The sequence below is a fragment of the Sinocyclocheilus rhinocerous genome, unplaced genomic scaffold (genome assembly GCF_001515625.1).
Source record: "Sinocyclocheilus rhinocerous isolate Xijiao unplaced genomic scaffold, SAMN03320098_v1.1 scaffold1488, whole genome shotgun sequence".
Classification (NCBI taxonomy): domain Eukaryota; kingdom Metazoa; phylum Chordata; class Actinopteri; order Cypriniformes; family Cyprinidae; genus Sinocyclocheilus; species Sinocyclocheilus rhinocerous.
Genome location: NW_015633542.1, coordinates 1277259 through 1286157, shown reverse-complemented (window position 1 = coordinate 1286157; position 8899 = coordinate 1277259). Strand labels below are relative to the sequence as shown.

The window sequence follows — 8899 nt, the reverse complement described above, 5'->3', positions numbered from 1 at the left end:
TTTATTACTCTCCTAGTGATAGCACTTTACGGAGCCAGTTCCAGTTTTCCTAGTTTAGTCATAGTCTCGCCTTGCCTGTTTTCAGATTCTTGCCTGTGTTTTCGGATTACCCTTTTTTGTCTTGCTGTTTCGGACTCTGTTTGCCCCTGCCTGGATTATTGCTATGTACCTGGATTATCTCTCTTTGCCTTGCCCTGTTGGATATTGTTCACCGTCGATCGACCCACGCCTGTTTACTGGACTGCTCTTGTGTTCTGCCCGTGCCATATCTGTTCGCTGGTGTTTCGACCCTGCCTGTGTTTGTGACCACGTCTTTTAATAAAAAGCTTGCATATGGAGCCGCACGTCTCTCGTCTCGTCGACTCCGTTACACCTGGATTGCTGGTTAAAATACAGTAAATACAGTTTACAATAAATGATATTAAAGAGCACATCAAATTTGTGGTGGGAGAAGAAACTGAAAACATTGAAAACATCTCCTGGTTAAAGTTGTGTAAATACAATGAGAACACAAAATTAAAATTGTATTTGATTTTTAGTAGTATTTTATTACTTTGTAGCACTTTTTTATTTTTAAAGAACATTATAGAAAATTTTACTCAACTTTTATGAATTTAAATAGCCTAATAAACTGTTAGTTTCACTTGAAATTGCCATATTCAGACAAAGAAACACTGACAACAGAACAACAGACAGCAGAATGGAGTTATTAGAGATTAAGGATGTCTAGGAAGTATATGTATGCAATGAATATAATATTAAACATTCAGTATTAAGGCCTGTATAGCTGATGTGCGCGAGCTGATAAGCAGCAAACCACGCTGAGTGAATTGTGCGCGCGGCGGCGCAGATGCGCGAGCTTGTCGAGTGAATATATCTTTCTCACAGACATCACTGGAAAGTTTGTACTTCGGTCGGATATGTCAAAAACAAGTAAATCAATGCACAAGTTACTAAACGGTAGGGAGGGAGGGAGAGAGAGAGAGAGAGAGAGAGAGAGGGAGAGAGAACTTCTGTTGTGTGAACTTTGATGTTCACTCACTTAGCACACACATCATTTGGATTAAAACTAAATCGTAAAAATAAAACCATTCATAGGGGCATTCACTATAAACATAATTTATTTTCATTACATACCTTTCTATCAAAGTTATCTAACATTATCAAGCTGAATTTATTATGACACAGTTAAACTCTGAGTTTTTGTCATATTTTATTACCATGTTCTAAACTAAAAGTGAATAAACTGTGATAATGTGAGAAATGTTGAAGGTGTCTGAATAATTTTTTTTTTGACTGTATCTATTTGATAAATGAAGTTAACCAACTAATACTATACATACTCTTTTGGTTTCTGTACCCCATATTTAAAATTTGTACAAATGCAATAAAAATATCGGTATCGGCAAGTACCAAAAATAAAAGTATCGGTATCGGGTGAGTACTGGAAAAAGTGGTATCGGTGCATCCCTACCCGTTAAACCATTTCAGAACGTTTCTGCAACGTTACAGTAACGAATATTCCATTAAGTCCGAAGCACTGATTCGAAGCAAAAGATTCATAAAGGTTTTGAAGCATCGAGAACAGTTGTTTCGAACGGACCTATGCCGCGCACAGCGATTCATACGAACACTTGCGTTTGAGTAATGAATCTGTTCCGAATCGATTCTCTAAAGTGAACACGCTAGTGAACATTGGGCTCAGCGTTGTCCAACATGCGAAAAAGAGTGAATTTTCTTTGTTGTGTGGTGAAGGTAGTCAAAACGCTTGTTTTACCAGGGTTCACCACTTTAGGACACGCACAAGCGGGAATCTCAGTCTTTTAAATCTCAACGGTTATTCTGACGGCTGGTCTGTCGAACTCTGAAGACGGTGCTTTTTGGAGCTGTAAGTATTGTTTTTGTTTAATTTTGATGTCAGAACATAAAAATAATCTCGGTACATAACGCAAGACCTATAATTTGGATTTTTACAAGATGATATTTCGGTTCTGTTTACAAACGAATACATTTTTGTAATGCGTTAACCTGCGATTCTGTTTGATGGATTCCTACAGAATTTTGTTTTTGTTACACTTCACTAGTAATATTTAATTTATTAAAAATTACATTTAAATTTTAAATTATTGAATTTGAATTTAACGATTTTGTGATGTGAACAGCCATTCCGTAATACTAACACAAACCGTTTTTCATTTCGACACGGCCATCTTGCCCTTCATCATCCAAGTCAGATTAGTTCAGTAAAGTATTTTTCAGGCTTATTCAAACCGATAACTCGTCTTATTGAACTATCCTTTAATTAAAAGAACCGGCTCATTGTTTCGGGATGCGGACATTATTGGCCGCGTTTTCAATTCACTATAAAGAATCGGCTCAGAAGATTCATTTGCTTTTTGAATCAGTCCACACTGGCCGCCTTGTTGTTTCAGCCCGTGAGGACAGCACAGTCGACAAAGATTTATTGTCATTATTTCGGGGTACACGCTCTCTTTATTCATTTACATTCAGTACAGCAATCTCCTATCCACAACTCGCATTAAATATGTAATGTATTTTGTTATTACGCTGAAGATTCATCAGCGCAGGAGGGAGAACGCGTTCCCTGAACTCCACCGCATCTTTTGCGCTTCTCTCTGCAGCTCATTGATTGGTTACTGCGCTCTCTGTCGCCCCGCCCGCTCGCGTTATACTCATTTCCTCCTCTCACTCCATCCTGCCTGATTTTCATAGCTCAGCATTCTCCTTACATTTAGTGTAGGTTTTTAAAGCGGTATTGGTGGGATGGGTTTCAGAGTGTGCCATGAAAACAAATCCCTCCTCACCCAATTGGAAATGGGAGGAGTTTTTATTGAGCCGTGATTGAACCAATGACAGCTCAGTGCCGGGAAATACAGCAGTGAAACACCAGGGGCTGTGGTGCTGAGCAACTATTGCAGGGTGTGAGACTAGAAATGTGTGTGTGTGCATGAGAGCATCTCTGCATCTGTCCCGATCCGAGCTATTGTGTGTGTGTGTGTGTGTGTGTGTGTATGTGTGTGTGAGCGTGGGGGTGCGTAGAGGAAGACATCAAGGGTGTGTGTGTGTTTGCACATGTCTGATATTTCCAACACAACCAGAAGAGGATAAACCAAAAGTCCTGATTGTTGTCACTTTTATTTTTTTCCCAAGCTCTCCAAGTGCCCTGCGCACTCTGTGAAGTTTCTTTCCTCAACCCCCCTCTGCATCACCACCCTCTTCTTGGTGCAGTACATCTCCAGTGAGGATACACACGGTACAGAGGTAAGTACAGTATCCCCCTTTTATGATAAAGCATGCCTTTTATACAGTGCAGTTTAACATTTGAAATGCTTAGACAGGAATGTAAATGTAGTCTTTTAGTCATTATAACGCAAAAATCAGGGAGAGGTGGCGTACAACAGAGAGGAGAGAGAGGAAGATCTTTGTCAGCGAGTGGAACTTTCTCAGCGCACAGGAGAGTGCGAGTGCGTAGTGTCCTAGTGCTGCAGTATCACATTACATAATAGTGGCCGATGTGTGTAGAATAGAACTTGAGAATCTCATAATTTGTACACACAATATGCATTTCTTGATAACGGTCTGACACATCACTGCTGACTCTGTAGATTGAGTATGCATGATCATAAAACACAATTGCAGCTGTTTTTGCACTTTTTAATGTTGTTATGACAAGTTTTTTTTTTTTTTTGATTGGTTTATCTGCATTGAAATACTACAACATTCTCTTGAATTATTTGAGTTGCTAGTACTAGCTGTTTTGCAGACTATTTAGGGTTTGGTGTCCAGCGGAGAGCTCGTTACTGGCCGTGCGACTGCTGATCGTGCTGATCTTTTTGCTGATCAAGCTGTTTTGCCGACAACAGGCGCAGATTTACTCGTCCTGTCTGCTGGCGAAGGATGTTATAAACCTGACTACCTTGATGTTTAGGGGAAGTGAACTGCATCATCTTGTTTTTCTCATTTAACGTTTTATTATGCTTGCTGCTGGTTGGCAGGTGAAACGAACTGCGCTGAGGTCGACCATTGTGTGTTGTGTTCATTCTTGCGTGTGCCTTCACTTCTCCAAGACATCTCAGCAGGGCCGATAACAGGAAAGGCAATTTAAGAGGTAATCTCATTGCCTGCAGTGGCGAATAGCGCTGGAGAAAGACAAATGCAGACAGATAGATGACTGGGAGGTGCCCTGGGCCGCAACACTTTGGCTAAGTGCTTCGGGTCAGTCCTTGAGAGCTCCACATAATAACAGCACTCGGTTAGATTAAGAGTAGACCTCGCTCTACTCAAAGCAGAGGTGAGACAGAGGAGGCATCGCCGCATTGGACACATTCTCACACACACACACACACACACACATACTTGTGTGAGGGTTATGTGTGGAGTCTGTTCAGTGGAGTGAAACGTTTCCCTTTCCTGTAATAAATCATGCTCCCTTACTGCTGTACAGGGGCCGGTAATGTTTGAAGAAGAACATTGTCCATTTTTTTGTTTTACAGTAATGGATGGGACTTGGGTAATAATGACGCAGTATCAGGACTCATAACTCAACAGACTCCTAATACACCGTTATTATAAAGAACATCTCGCTCATCTTGAGCTTTGGGATGTTGCGTTTGGTTTATGTTCTTGTATTTACTGATTTTTCTTATTTGGAGTATCAGTGACATACCCAAACCTCTTATTTTTCTATCTATATCTCTTGTTCTCTTGAGTGCCGTACGTTTTTAAAAGTGGATATCTGCTTGATGGTTCATGAAATTGAATGGTCTTTGCCTGCTGTAATCGTGTCTTGCTGAAATTGGGATGCATTCACATAAAGCGTAAGGGTCTCTCTGTGGTTCCTTTAATCAACATGGATGAAATGACTGTCGGTACGCATTAAATGCGTTCTTTTCTTTCTTTATAAGCTGATATCATTACTTTCATGAAAACCACAGTAGGATACTAGGATATTGTTATTGCAGCAGGGTCAGCAGGTTGCATAGACAAGATATAACAGCACAGTTAGCTATATGTGTGTAAGCATACACGTCTGAGAATATATAATCATAGTGACAGGCCGATTTATTAAGTGTCAGATGATTTATTTGAGATTATTGGCATTGTCTGTTGTAGTTTCCCCTTGTGTCAGTTTTAAAATAAAAAGATGGAATCGTCAAACAATGAATAATTTACTTTTTTTGTGGTTTTTCTTTTGTGAATTGAGTAAATATTGTGCAAAATGGGTGCTAATCATTATTTTCCATTGCCCGTCCTGAAATAAGTGCTAATATACTGTATATATATATTTATTTTACTTTATCTTATCTATTTCCCACCCTGTTCTCTATATTGGGACCAGCCTTTAAAAAGCCTGTATTGGAACACTATATACAATCAAAATGGCCACGTAATATGTTTGTCATGAGGCAATAATTCTCAGACTGTACATTTGCCAGGTTCAGTATTAATGAAACAATCGATCTGTTGTCAATGATGCTGCACTGAAGGAACCATGAACAAGCTGTTTAAATTGGTCATATTTGACCAAGCTTGAAAAGCCTTTCTAAATATGTTTTCTTCTTTAGCACTTCCGGTTTTCATACAGCTGCATTTTAAACTGCGTAGTAAAGGTGTGGTAGTATCATGTTCTCTCTCTCTCTCTCTCTTTACCTATCCATCCGTATCTTCTCTTTTTGCGCCGACGCAGCGTTGATTTAACAGCATCTTCGCTGTCACATCAATCACTCCTCATGTAATGGCTTCATAAACTCTGAGTGCTTAATGTGGGCAATGCAGAAATACAATTCTTTGTTTCACAATTCAAGAGCTCAGTCACGCCAGCTATTTTGGCCACTACAAATGTTCATTCACAATAACAAAAGGGCAGCTTTGCGGTTTGGGTTTATTTGATATACTAATGAATGTGATTGTCATTGCAGTGTTTAGTAAAAGCCAGGATACAGCCAGCAAATTAGTGGTGGGGATTTGATTCATTCCAGTGAGTCAACTCTTTTGAGATTCATTTAGTGACACTTTCTGTTTCTTGTAATTCATTGAATCATTTGCCCAAAAATGTATTCTAAAACACAGTCATTCACGACCGAACCAAGTCTTATTGTCCTTTTTAAAAATGTGTATGTTACAGATCTACTAAGTGACTCTAGAAGTGTTTTAAGCATGTTATGCTTTTTTCCCCCAGAAATAATTCAATAATAATTATATTCAAAAATAATTATTTTTACACATTTAAAAATTGGGATAATTAAATCTTTAATGTGTCACTGCAAGAAAGTGAACAACAGTGATTAATTCACAAGATTTAAAACACTGATTCGTTAACAAATGAAATGCCAACTCCACACATGAAAGATCACCCCCTGTCCATCAGATTACTCAGAACTGATGATAGAGCAGCATCAGAGAATGACGTGTTCGTGACAGCTCCATAACATAATATTTAAGGACAGCCAAGGTGCTGGGCTGGTAGATTCAGTGCCCTCAGGCTGCGAGATGTTACAGCATGCTGACTAAATCAGATGTGGAAGGTGTGTGTGTGGGAGTGTTAGAGAACAAGAAAGCAATATTACAGTTCTATGATATTGACCCTTTTCTAAGCCCCGCCCCCCTTGGTTGCTGTTGTAGAACTGGAATGAACTGTGAACAGCATAATTTTCAGTAAAATGTGCTCATGAAGTGGTAAAAATGGAATAGATATTATTTTTACATGGGTTGTGAAGTGTGAACGTTTGTCTTGACAGAAATTGGTAAATTGCACAGTAAAATAGACTGAATCAGAATGACGGAGAGAAAAGAGAAAAGCCTCATTTCAAAGTGTTTACAACTGATAACATAGTGTATGCAAAAATTAACTTTTATAAAAATAAACAATAAAATGTACATTTACAAAATGTAAAAATACACAACCTTTTACCATTTTCTTTTATAATTTCTTCAAAATGCAATTTAAAGCTATTTTAAACATACAGAACTTCCATTTGACTTTCATTAGAAAATAGTAAAATTTTGTTGATAATCTGGCGGATGACAGGATCAGTCAGTTACATTTTAATAGTGGGATTTAGAGAAGAATCTTTAAGCTAGCTCTGTTTTCTTGACTCTTATTGGCTAAAACTTGTCTCTTAATGATGTCATTGCAGTTTTGTCAGTCAAACTGATAGATAAGCATTGACCTTTCTACATTTGTGGTTTTCATATTCAAAAGTAAAATGTAAATGATGGAAATAACTCCAGGCCCTGGTGGCATTTAGCTTTATGCTAATTTGAGAATACTGTCTTTTGCGTGTTCGTGCATGATGCAAATTATGCATGCATTCTTATAAAACTTCACATATTGTATTTGCAATAACATAATCTTGCAGCAATATCCTGTCAGGTGAAGCAGCGGTACTGTACAATGAGGCGTGAATGTTAGCAAATGGCTGGGTGGATGACTGTGGGCCACAGCGCCTCAGGCTAACACATGCAGACTGCTGCACAGCACACAGCTACTGGTGCAGTGTATGTCCATCCCCCCGAGACACACACACATACTGCTCAGAAAGCTCTGCTACACTCCACTGCCATTTCTGACAAAGACAAACGGAGCTGAAGTGTATGTTGCTAAATTACACAGTTAGTGAGTGTGTGTTTGTGTATGAGAGGGTGTTTATTCCTTAAAAACAAGGCTGTACTGTGGTACAATGATGGCATCAGAAAGCAATACCATGGTACTTTGAGATATATACCTTACCAAGGTACTGAATGATTGCCATTTTATGCATGTCAGAAGACCGATGTATATTTGGGACCAGTGTTATTTTTTATATGCTATTTTAGTGTTAGTGTAACAGTGTTAGTGTTTATAAATATTCTGAATTAACTTTTATTTTAATTTATTTGTAGTTTTTTTTTTCAGTCATTTTAACTTAAGTAAAAGCTTTTGTCGTTATTTTTTTAGTATTATAATTTTTTTTATTAGTTTTTGTCTCAATATTATTAAATGAATTAATTGTTTTTTTTAAATCTAGTAATCTAGTAATTTCAGTACATAAATTTAAACTTATTTTATTTAATGTAAATTTACAAAGAAGCATTTCTGTTTTTAATTAAAATTTTTTTTAAGTTTAATGGATTGGTTCACTTCTAGAATAAAAATTTCCTGATAATTTACTCTCCCCCAAGTCATCCAAGACGTTCATGTTTTTCTTTCTTCAGTCGAAAAGAAATTAAGGTTTTTGAGATAAACATTCCAGGTTTTTTCCTAAATAGTGGACTTGAATGGGGATCAGCTGGTTGAAGGTCCAAATTGCAGTTTCAATGCAGCTTCAAAGGGCTCTGCATGATCCCAGCCGAGGAATAATTTACTTTAAACAACAAATGCTCATCTTGCACTAGCTCTGTGATGCACGTCTACGGCTTCACGCATTACGAAATCATGTTGGAAAGGTCATGCATGGTTAATTCTTCGTCTGGGTACTCCGGTTCAAAAAGGTAGGCTAGGGCGAAAAACTCCTCCAAATCTCATTTTCTCTTCCAACTTCACAATCATCCGACATTGATGTTTTACCTTTTTTGTAAAGGGCCAGTGTTAATTTTGACAGCAGCTTTTGATTTAGTTTTAGTCATAGTCTTTTGACTAAAATGCCATTTAGTTTTAGTCATATTTTAGTCATTTGAATTGTTTTTAGTTTTAGTCTAGTTTTAGTGGACTAAATCTACAGTAAATTTAGTCGGCTAAAATCTAATGGGTTTAGTTACAGTGTAATGCTGAAGCATTTCTCTAAAATTTCCAAACTCATTATATAGGTTTGATATTAAGGTTTGATATTAAGGTTTTATCATGACAGACACTGATTTAACTGCGGAGACACACAACATGCCTTTGTTAAAATTAAATAAA

General features: G+C 37.7%; 1 protein-coding gene across 6 annotated transcripts in view; it reads left to right on the top strand.

The window, feature by feature from the left end:
* Window positions 1-1712: 1712 nt before the first annotated feature.
* Window positions 1713-8899, top strand: part of syt2b (synaptotagmin IIb) — a 50725-nt gene continuing 43538 nt past the window's right edge. Inside the window, exons 1-2 of one of the 6 annotated variants that reach the window (XM_016557965.1) lie at window positions 1713-1888; window positions 3172-3282. The gene's annotated coding sequence lies outside the window, so the exon portion shown is untranslated. Of the gene's footprint in view, window positions 1889-2463; window positions 2481-2865; window positions 3283-8899 lie in introns of those variants that run through there. The other 5 variants (XM_016557968.1, XM_016557966.1, XM_016557964.1 and 2 more) reach the window with 5 other exon arrangements.